The 14,764-nt window shown below is 45.7% G+C and overlaps 1 pseudogene; it reads left to right on the top strand.

Moving 5' to 3' along the window:
- LOC117193536 overlaps positions 1-14,764 on the top strand; it is a 178,364-nt pseudogene that overhangs the window by 46,651 nt on the left and 116,949 nt on the right.

Raw genomic sequence — 14,764 nt, 5'->3', positions numbered from 1 at the left:
TCGTATCCTCAATATTGTGGATGCAACAGATTTTCGTCCTTTGTGGGGGCGGAAGTGGGTGGGGCGAAATTTTGAGATATACGTTTTATAGTGAGATCTAACAGGAGTGCGGATACCAAATTTGGTTACTCTAGCCTTAATAGTCTCAGAGATTTGTGAATATCCCCAGATTTTCATCCTTTGCGGGGGCGGAAGGGGGTGTGGCGAAATTTTGAAACAAACTCGTCTCGGTCCGATATATTAGGAGTGTGGATACCATATTTGGTTGCTCTAGCTTTTGTAGTCTCTGAGATCTAGGCGCTAATGTTTTACTCTAAGCAAAGCCGCCTATGCTACGTGTGTGTTAGAGAGAGACAGGGCGAGAAAAAATGAAATTGTTTTCTTGATGCTGGTTGATTATACGATCTGGTTCAGATTTTGCACTCTAGAAGATATAGTCATCTTCTACGATTCTGCGTTTTTAGTTTTCTCGTATCGTCGAAATTGTGGATGCCACAGATTTTCGCCCTTTTTGGGGGCGGAAGTGGGCGGGGCAAAGTTTTGAAATATTCTTGTAGCAGTGACATATCACAGAAGTCTGGATCCAAAACATCGTTGCTCTCGCTCTTATAGTCTTTGAGCACTAGGCGCTGAAGGGGACGGACAGACGGACAGACGGACGGACGGACAGACGGACAGACGGACAGACGGACAGACAGACATGGCTCAATCGACTCGGCTATTGATGCTGATCAAGAATATATATACTTTATGGGGTCGGAAACGATTCCTTTTGGACGTTACACACATCCACTTTTACCACAAATCTAATATACCCCAATACTCATTTTGAGTATCGGGTATAAAAAGGAAGGTCTTATCATTTGTCGTTGAGGGCAACAATAAAAATACGTTGCGACGAATCTGCCGACCGCTGAGCGAGCCCAGCAAACTCAAGCGAACCAAAAAGCAGGTACGTTACAACAGATTTAACGAGCTGGTAAAGTGCAGCAAAACAATTCAATTATCTGCGTGTGTATGGAAAGTGTCTTCGTGTGGGTGTGCGAGGAGGATAGGCCTGGGGCGAGTCGAATGGAAAGGAAATATTTGCGTACAGCGTCAGATAGTGCCACCATCCCATCTCATCCCATCTTGCCTCGCCTTCGCTTTTCAACCTTCAGAACCAGGTTGCCTCGGAATTAAAAATGGGGAATTATTCATGTGCCACACGGCTCGCTTGCCGCGCTCTCCACCTCTCCACCACTCTCTTGCCAGCCCTGTCTCTCTGTGGCAGCTAATAAATAATTCACATTGAATTAAATTGCGTGATTTCTTCTCGACTCGAATCGCCTTGCCACAAACACAAAATGTAGCCACCTATTTATGCAATGCCATTTCTGTGCTGGGCTCAGTTTTCTCCGTGGCTCTCATTCGCGCCATGCCCCCCTTCCGTTCTTCCTCTGGCTAGTTTTCTTTTGGGGTTTTCCTCACATTTTCTCGCATCCGAACACGCAAGTCCGCTCTGCTCTGGCTTCTGACAATATATGAATCGGGCCAATATCAATTATAATTCAATTATGCAAATTTCACATCTCAAATGCAACAGGAAAACACACACGCGCTTAACTGAAATTAGAAACCTAAGGCACAAGTGGTTTAAGGGAAATTCCACTAAAATACTTTTTTGATTGGTTTCCAGCTTTACATTTTCACTAATATTTTTATAAAAGTTCCAGGTAGTGCAGGACATGGAGAACTATAAAGAATACGTGTTGAGATTGCGGGTAAAGATAAGTGAAAAAAATGCTACCTTTCGGTTCTGTGTAATTGCTATATTTTACGTGGTAAACGTGTTTCAGGAGACGCGAAATATACAATTACAAAATATAGTTACGGAAGATTATCCTTACTTTTTGAATTAAATTTGTGAAATATATCTTCAAAGCTAAGAATATTCATTCAAATATAATTTAATCTATTGCTCAGACTCAAAAAAAAGGAGAGAACTCATTCTTTATAGTCTTTATAGAACTCTCAAAAGCTGTTTCTCTGAGCTCGAGATGAGCTCAACGAATGAGCTGCTTAAAAGAGTTCGAACCAATCCATTAAACTATGGGAGCTCACCATAAATTTAATTCCCCAAACACAGTTATGGAAAGGGGGCTCGGGGGGTTAATAATTTCTCATCTTATTGTATTAACTCTGATACGATAATTAAGGCGGCGGCGTGCAGTCGTCGGTTATCGTAAATATTTAATGGAAATTTAATTGATATGGCTCATCAATGGGCCAGTAAAATGGCATAACAGTAAGCCGTGCATGTGGCAAGCCGCCTGTTTTTTCAGACCACCTTTCCCCCCACCCATCCACCCACACAAGAGAGGTGGATAGGGAAAACGAGGAAAAGCCAAACTTTGTTGTGTAGCCAGCTAGAAGTTTGACCCTAGTCCTGGGGCAGATGGAAGTCAAAGAAGATTGTTTGTACACGGAGCGTTTTCCGCATCAATGTTAATTCACGGATGGGGGTGTGTTAGTTTTTTCTTTGTTGACAAATCAGAGACTACTTCGATGTGAACGGCCATGGTGCGAAGGCAAACGAACACGGCTATGTATGCTTTTGTAGGTCTCTTTCCTCGAATGCGTAGATATGTGTTGATGGGTCCACAAAAGTCAACTCCACAGCGTTCAAAGGGTCGAGCCGGAGCGAGTCGCGTAGGCGGTAATGAGCCCATGAGTTGTTGTAGCAGCTTCGGTCTGTAGCGAACGCAGTGTACACAGGAGCGAACAATTCTACGTGCCAAGTCTCTGGCGTTAACGATCCAATACTCCAAACGAATGAGAGCGACTAGGGCTTTAGGTCCAGCGTGATAGTTCCGAAGATGCAAATGGCAAATAGTTCCATACAAATTTGGACTGACTAGGCAGCAGCAACGGATGCTTTTGACCGTCTTGTAGGTTTGAGTATTCCAAACGTCCACCAACCTTGATAAGTTCGAATCCGTTCACGACTTCTAAAAAGGGAGGAAGAAACTTTAAGCTGCTTTTTAATGGTTTTTGCTTCTGAAGTAAACGGATGTCCTCTACAAAATGAGTTTGTTGAATGTTCCAAATAAGGCAATGTGAAGCAAAACGAAGTTCATCTGGCGTCGGTGAGGTTGTGGTAAACGTCGATTGCTTCCGACATCTCCTTATGAACCTAATCATCCAAGCAATGAGACGCAGACTGTGAGTGTACGAGCTGATATTATCGACGATGTTGAGGATATTATTTGTCTCGTGTACGGCAGCAAACAAACTTTTCCGATTCTCCGAGTTAACCACGTCCATGTCAATATCAAGTTTTCCACCAGTGGCGGGCCAGTTTAGTGAATCTTCGACTAGAAACGTAGGACCCGAAAACCATGGAGACTTAATCAACTCGCTCACGTTACAGCCTCGCGACAGAATATCAGCAGGGTTTTGATGTGTTGGCACATAGCGCCATTTTCCATCAGACGTTAAATCCTGAATATCGGACACTCGATTTCCAACAAAGGTCGATAAGGTGACTGAGTGTTGTTGCAACCAATGCAATACGAGCTGTGAGTCGCTCCAAAAATAGGATGTGATAGTGTGTTTACTGAATATGGCCTTGACTTTGTTATACAACTGAGAAAGTAGATGTGCGCCGCATAGTTCAAGCTTCGGAAGAGACTGTTTCTTCACTGGTGCTACTCTAGACTTAGAAGTGAACAATTTCACTGTGACCTGTCCAAGCGAATTCTCCGTGCGCACATAAACACAGCAGCCGTATGCCCGAATCGATGCGTGCATGCAAAATCCATGTATTTGAATGCTCCTAGTATCAGGCTGCAAACAAAAACGAGGTACCGCTAGTGACGACAGTGACTTCAGCGATTCCAAACACTTGCTCCATGCGTGGCTTAAATTCTGGGGGACAGACTCGTCCCAGTCGAGTTTCAAAAGCCACAACTCCTGAAGAATGATCTTAGAGACAATGACTAACGGTGATAGCAGACCGATTGGATCGAATAGCGACGACGCTGTAGACAAAATTGTTCGTTTTGTGGTAGTGGGATAGACTTCCTTTGGATTAAATGTGAAACTAAATACATCTCTTCGTTGATGCCAAGTTAAGCCGAGTGTGCTGCTGACTGAGTTTTCTGAAATGTTTAATTCCTTGGTAGATTCGTCTTCCATCACGCCTGGATGATTTGAATGCCACTTGCATAATGGAAACTGACCACGAGCGAGAGTTGATGTGATTTCAGTTTTTAGTTTGAAGAGTGTATCTATATCATCAGCCCCACACAAAAGGTCATCAACATAAAATGCAGTTTTAACAGCAGCAGCCCCTAATGGCCATGCATCCTTACAATCCTCAGCCAAGTAATGCAAACTACGAGTTGCGAGAAATGGGACAGACGCAGTCCCATATGTCACTGTATTGAGTTGGTAGGTTTGAAGATCCGTATTTGGAGATGCTCGCCACAAAATGTACTGGAATTTTCTATCCTTCTCACTCACAAGTACCTGCCTGCACATTTTTGTGACGTCGGCTGTGATGCCGAACCTATGCATGCGGAACCGCAGCAATTGCAAGTACAACTCATCCTGAATGGTAGGGCCGACTAAAAGTAGATCGTTAAGTGACCTTTGAGATGTTGTACGGCAAGAGGCGTCAAAGACAACTCTGAGCTTCGTCGAGGTACTGCTTGGTTTCGGAACGAAATGGTGGGGTATATAATAATGCGGTTCTTCCAAGTTAGGATTCAGTACGAGGGACATATGGCCGAGACTTTCATATTCCTGCATGAACGAGATATACTGCGAGCGAATTTCCGGTAGACGAGCGAGACGTCTCTCAATGGCAAAAAATCGAGTTCGAGCTGTATCGAAGGAACTTCCAAGACAACTTGGATCTTCTTGAAATGGCAAGCGAACGACAATCCGCCCACTGGCATCCTGATGTGTTGTGTCCCTGAAATGGTCCTCACAGCGACGATGATTTGGGAGCATTCTAGCGCTTGGATCGACAAATGAGTCCACTTTCCATAATTGCTGCAAATTCTTGTCGATCGACTCTTCTACAGTCGCCAAGCACAATGGTGGCTGTCTGTTATATTGCCGCTGGTACCTCCCAGCAACAACCCAACCAAAAAGAGTCTTCTGCAAAGTGGGAAGATTTGGACCAATGCGAATCTGGCCAACAGCTAGAGCTCCATAGAAGGCTTCGGTCCCCAGTAACAAATCAATACGTTTAGTCCTATAGAACGATTCGTCAGCCAATGGAGTGTTAGCTGGTAGGCTCCAATTCGATATGTCGATCTCACTATCTGGCTGGTAGGAAATATGGGATGTGATTCCAAACTGGAGAGTCAGCTGATAGCCGGAAGTACGTGACTTAATAGAGGTAGTCGTACGAGCCTTCAAACTAGTAAGGGAGTCTCCTATACTGCGAATTCCAATGTGGTGTTTTTCACGACGAAGGCGAAGCTTTTGTGCAAAGGTTTCGGTTACAAAATTAACCTGAGAACATGAATCAAGCAACGCTCTACCGAGTTTGTATTCACCTGTGGCATCCTTTACCAAAACCATAGCTGTTGCCAACAAAATTTGATCATCTGCTGCGATCTCCATATGAGAATGTGAAGCAGCTTGATGAGCCGTTTGCCAGGAGGGTTGCGCTGGTTGGAGTACCGGTTCAGTAGTTGAAGATTGTCCTGCTGATGATTGGGGTGGCTGTTGCGGCTGAGAGTGATGCAAAGATGAATGATGATTCCGATTACAGGATCGGCAACGATGAGTCGATGAACATTGCGCCACTCTATGACCATTTCCAAGACAATTGATGCAGAGACCGAGGCGTTTTGCATTGTCTTACCGTTGGTTGCTGTTCATAGCCTTGAACTGAGCGCAATTAGAGATCTTATGGCCAGAACTAGAACAAAGTGTACAAGACGGATTAGTGATAGCAAACGACGAGTTTATTTGGTGATTAGAATGACGATTTGACTTATTGGATTCAGCCTTTCGTTGTGACGAAGTAGCAGCCGAGTTTCCAGACGAATGGAGAAACTGACAGTGGCGTTCCAAAAGCTGTGTTTATGCTAGCCAGGTTGGCAGAGTTTTGTAGACCTGAGATTCCTTCCACTTGTTCCGAGTTTGCTGATCACACTTTTCCATTATAATATATATAACCATAGCGTGAACAATGTTCTCAGGTTTTCCGATGGACTGCAGCGAGCTTAATATAGCGGATGCCTTATCCACTAGGCTGTGAAGCTGCTGACTGTTTGACCTTTCCACAGGTTGTAGTGCAAACAATGCCTCAATACCTTCTAAAAATATAAGAGTAGGATTATCAAAACGGCTTTTGAGTTTTGCTAGGGCCTTCGGATAGTTTTCGCTTGTAACCTGGAATGCCTGAATTGTATCTAATGCCGGCCCCGTGAGGCAGGTCAGCAAATAATTAAGCTTTTCTATATTAGACAATCCAGACTCACGCACAACAATTTGCTCGAACGAGTGAATGAAATTCTTATAGTTTGCATACGTTCCGTCGAAAGTGGGTAGCGACAACCTTGGTAACGATGACTTCACTGGCGGTGGGTGGTAGTCCGGCGCAACAATGCTGACGTTCAGATCTCCTCCCATTTTTTCCTTTATGGCTAGCTTGATTGCTATGTATGTAAGATATTATTTAAAATATTGTTTATTCGTATTATTATCGCGGTGGCCTGGTATGTGTGCTTACAAAAGTTCTTAATGTTACGGCTTATTTCTGCTGATTTTCTGCTGCTGCTTGAGTCGCGTCCGTATGCTGCTGTTCTCTCCTTTTCACTGCCTCGCTCTGTTCCTCTCCTTCTCTGTCCGCTGTTGATCTGCTGCTGTTACTACTGCTGTTGCTGCTGCTGTTACTACTGCTGTTGCTGCTAATCAGCTGTTCCTCTGCTGCTGTTATTACTGCTGTTGCTTATCTCCGCTGCCCCCTCAATAGGCTAGCTGGCCCACTCCTTCTTACATGTATGTATCCTCCAAATCTGCCCGTCTTCATCATTCGGACTAAGGTCTTCAATATTAGCTTGGACATTTAAAACATTCTTGAAATACGTTTCTAAGATGTAACCGATAGCGAAGCTCATCATTGCATATCGGGGATTCCGATTTAGCATCTACCACAGATTTGATCCGAGTTATATTTCGTTTTATATTGCTCCGTTGGCGTTTTAAGTTTTCGAGCGTCGTCATTTTGTTGTGTAGTGTAATTACGCTGACACAGAACTAGAGCTTCCAAAAATAACAACAACAAAAAAACGCAGCAAGCAGCAGCAGCTAGAGCACAAATCCAACGGTGAAAGCAAAAGCAAAAGTTCCAGCAGCGGCAACGAAAGCAAAACGAAAGTGAAGCGGTGGAATTCCAATAGAAAGAATGCGTTGATCGATGGACCAAAGAAGGTAGCTGCAAAGCGAACGAACCGAGAATGCAAGCGCCGTTGAATGCGTTGTGGGTGACAAGCGAATGATAAAATTAAGCGAGAACGGCGAGAGCAAGGCGAGGACAACGATCCCGCGATCTAGACGAACAATTCTGATACGGTTTTCGGAACTTTCGATTGCAGCTGCGAGACGAGCGAATGTTGTATTTGTTGCCTTTGTAGATTGCGATTAGTTTAATTGTTCACAGAAGAATTAACATAACACACATGCCCCACGTTGGGCGCCAAAATGTTTGTACACGGAGCGTTTTCCGCATTAATGTTAATTCACGGATGGGGGTGTGTTAGTTTTGTCTGCAAACGAATCAAAGTCTATACAAGAAAGAGAAAAGTCGATCGATCCAGTTGAGTATTAGAGAATAACTATTTATTACAAATCTTAGTGCTTGAGTACTGGGCATAAGAGAGAGAATACAGTGGTGAATTTAGTTCAATTATGGTGAGTAAATACAAAAAGTGAGCGTAGGCTCTCTATTTTACGAGGGTCATTTGAATACTTGTTCCTTAAAGGAGTTTGACCGAAGAAAGATACTCCATGGAACGAAACAATTTAATGAGCAAAACTACTCGCATGAGCGAATGACCCACAGACCCACAGAAAGAAATCTTTTTAATGATGCTCTGTAGCGGTTTTTGTGGCAAAACTTTTCTTGTGTTGTTTGAAAATTAAAAGTCGAGCAATTAATCTAATGAACTTTGTTATTTCTTGCCTTCGTTTCCTTCTCCCGTTGCAGAATCCAGTCCTCAAGCATCGGCAGCATGCAGCGATCCAAATGACAGCGCGACCCGTGAAATAAAACTAATTTTAACTCTTTTTGTGATAGCCCCACGCTGTGGAAAGTACGTTTACCTAGCCTCTAGTTAGATACTATTCTATATATGATTTTTTTTAGAGAAAACTGAGAAAACCCACGTAAAGACAGAATAACTGAAGAAACCCCCACAAAAGACAGGACAGCCCGTAACGTAACCAAAACCCAACTAAATCCGTAATGAACTATTCCGAACCCTTGAGCTCCGAGTATACAGTACGTGTAATGTTTTCTGTACCGATCCCAATACGATCCGAGAACTAGCTGAGATATACTTAGCTCAGTGTCACCATGTCACATGGGGGCCGTAAGGAATGTACGTAATATATCCCGCCGATGAGCTCATCTTGATGACATATGGTTTCTTTGCGCCACGTGTGAAACCGCGACCATCACTCGACTGCCTCCGAGAGCCGCTCGTCCCCATCGAGTACCCAGAGAGCGGCGCCACTACGACCATAGCCGCAGCCGCAGCCGCAACCAAAACCAAAGCCAAAAACTTAACCTCTGCCACAACCAGCAGCAGAGCCACCGCCACTCCGTTTCCGTTCGAAGATCCGCCTGCCAGTCCATCCATAGGCATCAACCAATATCCGCAGCCACTGTTACCGGCGCCAGCACCAGCACTAGCACCGGTCGCACCTGGTCACACCAGCTTTTTCAGCTTTGAGGAGCAATCAGCCCTGGTCCACCGCAGTCCCAGAGCCTGCCGCCCACGCCCATACTTCGAGCATCGCGCTCCTCGCTGACCCACTCGAACCACAGCCACAGCTCCGCAAAGCGGGCCAGCGTGAGGAGCGGACGCCTGCCGCCTGCGTCCATGTATAATGATGCCAGCCAGATACAGGGGAACAGCGCCACTGGACCAGGACGAGCACCATTCCAGCGCAGCAGCGCAGCTTATGACGACGAGGCGGGAGCCCTTGGCGGTGGCCTAGACTATGGCGCTGGTCAGTTGGTCAGTCGGTCGCGGAGTCCCAGCATCTTCTTGGAACCACCCACACCCTCGCCAGATCCCACACATGCCCACTTCGGACCCGGCTGGGGCCGGCCTATGTCGCCCATGGATCTTCCGCCCGAGAAGTCGCCAAGCAGCGGCGTGGGACCAGGCGTCAGTGCCGGTAGGTCTCCAACGAACAAGTCCCGGCTGCGACCCAAGCTCCACCTGCCTCTGGGGCGGCTGGGCCGCTCCACATCCTCGGACACGCGGGAGAGCAACCGATTACGTGAGGACGTTCACGTGCATGTGGAGAACCCGGTGTTCAGCAGCGAGAACCTGCGCCAGAACAACTTCGATGCATTCTTTGAGGCCCGCGAGCCCGTCATTAAGCTCCAGCCGCGCACCCCCAGCTCGGCACCAGCGGAGGGGGGCCGTGGCTACTCGCCGCCACTGGAGGGCCGCGCGGGTGTCTACGACTCGCCCCGGGCGAGGAGGCCCGCTGGAAAGGCGGGGGGGGGCGGTGGCCTCTTTGCCCGTTCCCCGCGTGAGGATCGCGATCGCATGGCCAACGCTCGTACTCGCAGTGCGGATCAGTACGATGGGGCAACAGCAGGGGGACCGGGACCAGGATCGGGTGCGGGTGCGGGTGCTGGTGCGGGCGCTGTGGAAAGGGGATCCAACTCTGCAGGCGGTGGCGGCGGTGGTTCGGCCGGAGCGCACTCCAAAGGTGACAGGTGCCTTCCAAGTCCACTCTTGCACCCGCTAATCGAATCGTTTACAGTTGATTGCTGCGCCTCGCGCGTCTCGTAGAGCATTCTCGACCGCCATGCCACATAAAATACCACAACATTAAAAAACATACCACAACATGCAGTTTGAGTTCCGTTTTGAGTTTGAATTGAAGTTCTTGCCTTTGCCTGGCGTATCCTTGGAATGATCTGACAATTGCTCAAGGAATGAGAATGCCCCAAATCCGAAACGAACGAAGAATCAATAAATCACTTAAACTGTTGTCCGATTGTACTCTAATCTTCTTTCAAGGAGTACATTTTTCATCCAAAGCCGTAGCTCCCTGGGAGCCAAAAAGGCACGTTAAAGACCGCCGCCCTATCGAATTTCCAGTTCATCCAAGGATTTGCCTGCTTTGGCCTGGCCAGAGTTACCTTTTCAGTCGTGTTATGTCCTTGCTTGGCTAACTTTTCTGTACTAAACGCACAGATGGAGGAGGAGGAGGAGAACTAAAGGCGTTTAAGGTGCTTGCTCTCTGCCTGACACCCTTGATCCGTCCCCTAAGCTTCGCATGCAGAAGTGGGTTACATTCTTTCTTATGGAGCTGAAAGTGCAACTGGGAATGAAAGTGAATTGCGTGCCTCTGGCGCATTCGCTAAATGCGAGCACGCACATAATTTCTTCCTACAGAAGTAAAAGGAGCAGAAGGAGTAGCAGTAGCGAGAGCGACAGCAGCAGCAGCAGCAGCACATCCTGCTGTGACTGTCGTCCCGGAATGAATGTCAGCTTAGCAGCGCGTGAAGTGTAATCAACAACAGCGATAGTGACGACAACGGCAGCGGCAGTGGCAACGGCAACGGCAGTGGCAACGGCAACGGCAGTGGCAACGGCAACGGCAGTGGCAACGGCAACGGCAACGGCTGTGCAGATCCTTGCAGCTGGCACGTGAGCGTGCGGCACCATCCTTCATGGAGGACCCCATCAGCCAGCCACCAGCCACCCACTTTAATTCATTTAAAAGTTCACAGCATGGAAAATTTGATGACCAACGGCAAAGTAAATCAACAGCAACAGCAACAGGGCTACGTGATTGTTGCTGTGGCCAACTTCTGGCAATCTCAGACACGCCTTGTTTATTTCGTTTCAAATTTGACAAGGATAAAAGGATACGACAGCCAAGCCATCTAGCAGGCGGCCCCATTTTGTGCACTGCAGCTGTCCTTTAATAGATGTACACAACCGTACGTGGGTGCGATGTGAGCTCTTCTTTGTCTTCCGCTCCATTCCAGCTACATCTCGGCCCGTGAATATTTTATGTGAGCTGCAATTGAGCTGGTTGTGCGAGTGTGGGCCAGGAAGTTTGTATATATATGGCCGAAACAAAATCCCGGCTCTGACAGCGCGGCAATGAAATTTCGCTTCATTTATTGATTGAATTTTAAATGAACCGACTCCCTTCGCACCCGACCCGACCCCTGCCCTGACCAAGACTTTGACTTTGGAACAGCCGAACAAACCTATTTCGCCTCGTATTGACTCTAGTAATGGCCTTCAGAATTTCCGCTCTCGGCCCCGAAAAACAAAAACAACAAAATCAAAAATAGAACAAAAAGGAAAAGGAAAATACTCGCAGCGAAGGGCTCCGCCTTGGGAGACGGAGGAAAAGTGCCGCTTGCGTTCATTATTTATGCATAAATACAAGAGGCAGCGATCTGTTTGATTCGCAGCATAGCCCAAATAATTCCCGACATTGCTTCATTGACGAACACTTGATTCCGGTTATTCCGCAAGAAAACAAATCACATTTCGTTTGAAAATCCCCCCATTTTTTTGCATTCAATTTGGTTTGTTTTGTTTGAATTTTCTTGTATTCTGTTCGTTCACACAATTATATTTTTTATTTGGTTCTATTGAAAATATGCCAACTAATGTCGAAACTAATGAAAATCGTTATTTTTTCTGTCCAACGTTCAACGTTCTCGCAGATTCTTCGGTAAAATCTTCAAGTGGTCAAAGAAATCGTAAGTTCTTCGGGTGGAGGGGGCTACGAGGTGGTTCCCTTACCCCCCGGGCCGGCGGCAGCATGGCGTCTTACAGCGGCGTGCTCAAGGACTACAGCCACAGCAGCTAGAACGAGGTTTTCAAGTCCCAGAATAGTGTCAACTTTAAGTTAATTAAAACAGGTGAGCAAAGCGAATCTATTGTGTGGGTACGACTATGTACAAGTTTGTGTTTCAAGTCATATCCAATTCGCGTTGCCAGTGACAGGGGATAGGTTTCAGCTTTGGCTCGCACCTGAAAGAGCATGCGAGGCAATTTTTCGACAAGAAAATAAAACAATTTATGTGGGAGCATTTAATTTGATAAGTTTTCCGTCGGCTGTTGTAGCTTTTATGGCTTATTGATTCCCATTGCCAATTGTCTTTGTCTTTGGGCTTGTCTTGCCTTCTGATGCCATCTGATGGAGACATAAATCTGTGCGGCTCCTGCAAGCACTCGCACGTGTGTCCTTACAACTACAGGCTACAACTAAAGCCTCATAAATTTAAGCTCCTATCTTGGATCTTGTTTGTACACAAGAACACACACCTACTCGAACCATGTGACCCGTTGGACTATCTCCGGCACAGATGCAACTTTTTGGCATTACTTTGACTTTGAATAACGATGTTGTCACAGAAAGTTTTCCCTAGGGGGTAACCATCTCGACTCCCCTCTAGCATAGCTCAACAATGTTTGGGGATGGTTATTACAAGTTTGTAATAGCATTTTGGACCCATTATGAGTTCCAAGTCAAGCATTCGGGTAGAAAAGAAAATATTGATTAAAACGAAGTTAAGATTCTCATCTTTGACGAGAAATTCCAAATTTTCCCGACAGCCTGTTTCCCAAGAGAAGCATCATGTATCGAAAGTCAACAAAATCGCTTGGCCAATAAACTGACAAGTTGAGGAGTTAAAAGGCAAGTCTGAGTGGAACGACATATGCATACTGGAGCAATCGTAAATATGATGGATTATCCAGCTTTTATGGAGAGTCTTGCTCTGGCATTTTTCCACCTTATAAGCTTTCCCTGGCAGACTCCACCACAACAGGAAGTGCTTAGCTGGAAATGCGAGGTGAAGCAGTTCTCACATCTCAGGGCAAACGTTTTGAACCGTCGTTCAGGAGGGAGACCCCCTTTCCTTCCGAGACCCCTCTTTTACTGCTTTTCATCTCTAATGCATTTTTATTTGTTTCCGGGCCATAAAGCCTGTCGATTTGAGCTAAAATGTTTGGAATGCTTCCCGGCACGGCTTTCAGAAAATTTAATCTAGTGCTGAGAAAGGCCTGAAATTGAATAAAACTATATTATTTTTCATTGCAGTATCCGATTTCACCGAAACGCTTTCCCAACTGCATGAGGAACACGCAACTGCCCTACAAACTTTAGTGTCCAATTATCGCAAAAAGAATGTTGAGCTGCGCAAAGAAAGGTAAGTTCTCAAAAATTGTCCAATTATTTTGATGGCAACCGAGGCGTGGGGTGCAGACCCGCCTGCCACTTGGCCATATTTCAGGCATGGGAATCATTCCTGCAGGAGGCCGAGACCGATTCGCAGGCCTGCAACGATGTGGCCAGTGTCCTCTCCCGACAGGTAAGTGCTTGTTTGGATGGAAAGGGTCTACATGCCGGGCACAAAGCCTCCAGAGTTAATGGCAAAATCGTGTCTTTGTGACATATTCAGTTACCTTGGTCGAAAATAGACCAGAGCCGCTCCACCAGAAATGCATTCAAGCCTATTTATTTTTGGGAATAATGCCGTTTATTGATTGAAATATTGATAGAAATTCGTCACTGAGAGATCCAGGAAACGCTTTAGTTGTTCATTCAGTAAAGAGATACAAAATTTTTGTATTTATGCAAATTTATTATAAATAAAAGCTAAAAGCTAATTTGTTTATTCGGTCTATGGAATATTATGATAATTCAATTCATATATGAATTGTTCGGGCCAGCCGCTGAAGAATAACCGTAACTTTAACATTATTATTGTATGAGCAGAGAGAGCCGCCTATGTTGTAAAACGTTGACGTTCTGCAGAGCTGCTGCGCTCTCCCGCTAAAGGGGCTCTCTGCCGCCGCCACTTCGGCAACTGCTTTGATCTGCTGCCGCCACTTCGGCAATTACTTTGATCTAACGCCGTCGTCTATAGTTTAGTTCTATGCTAACCCCTCTGCGCATTGGTTGCATATCGATCTCGCATAAAGTTTATCTGGCAATAGCAAGCAATCGGCTTCCGCTAAGCCACCAAGATTAAATACGAATTATAAAGTTTAACATGTAAACTTTTAATAGCACGGTTTTATGATATGTTCTTCTTTCTTGATCGGCGTATTCGAATGAATGTGTGTTGGCATATCGATACTTGTCGAGGACAAGTATTCTGTACGGTACTACTACGCTCTCTATTGATATTTAATTCTCTACACTTAATCACAGGGTTCTCTACGGTACCTCTATGCTCACTACCAGTGTTGTCTCTACTTACACTCTTCCTCGTATATTGCTTTCTACTCTCATCTTTTTCTAAATTAGACTTTTCTAAACCGTATTTGACTCTATAACCATCCTCTAACATATTCGTCACTTGATCTTGTCTGCTCAGCGCATCAACGTGCGCCATACTGGCCCCAGGTCTGTGCATAATGGAGTAATCATAGTTCTCTAACTCTAGGGACCACCGTGCTATCTTAGGACTAATTGACTTTCTGGTTAACGTCTGTACTAACGAATTACAATCCGTGATTATTTTGAAGGACCT

Source organism: Drosophila miranda (assembly GCF_003369915.1).
Source record: "Drosophila miranda strain MSH22 chromosome Y unlocalized genomic scaffold, D.miranda_PacBio2.1 Contig_Y2_pilon, whole genome shotgun sequence".
Lineage (NCBI taxonomy): Eukaryota > Metazoa > Arthropoda > Insecta > Diptera > Drosophilidae > Drosophila > Drosophila miranda.
Note: the sequence above shows the minus strand (reverse complement) of the source record. Positions and strands in the feature narration are given on the sequence as shown.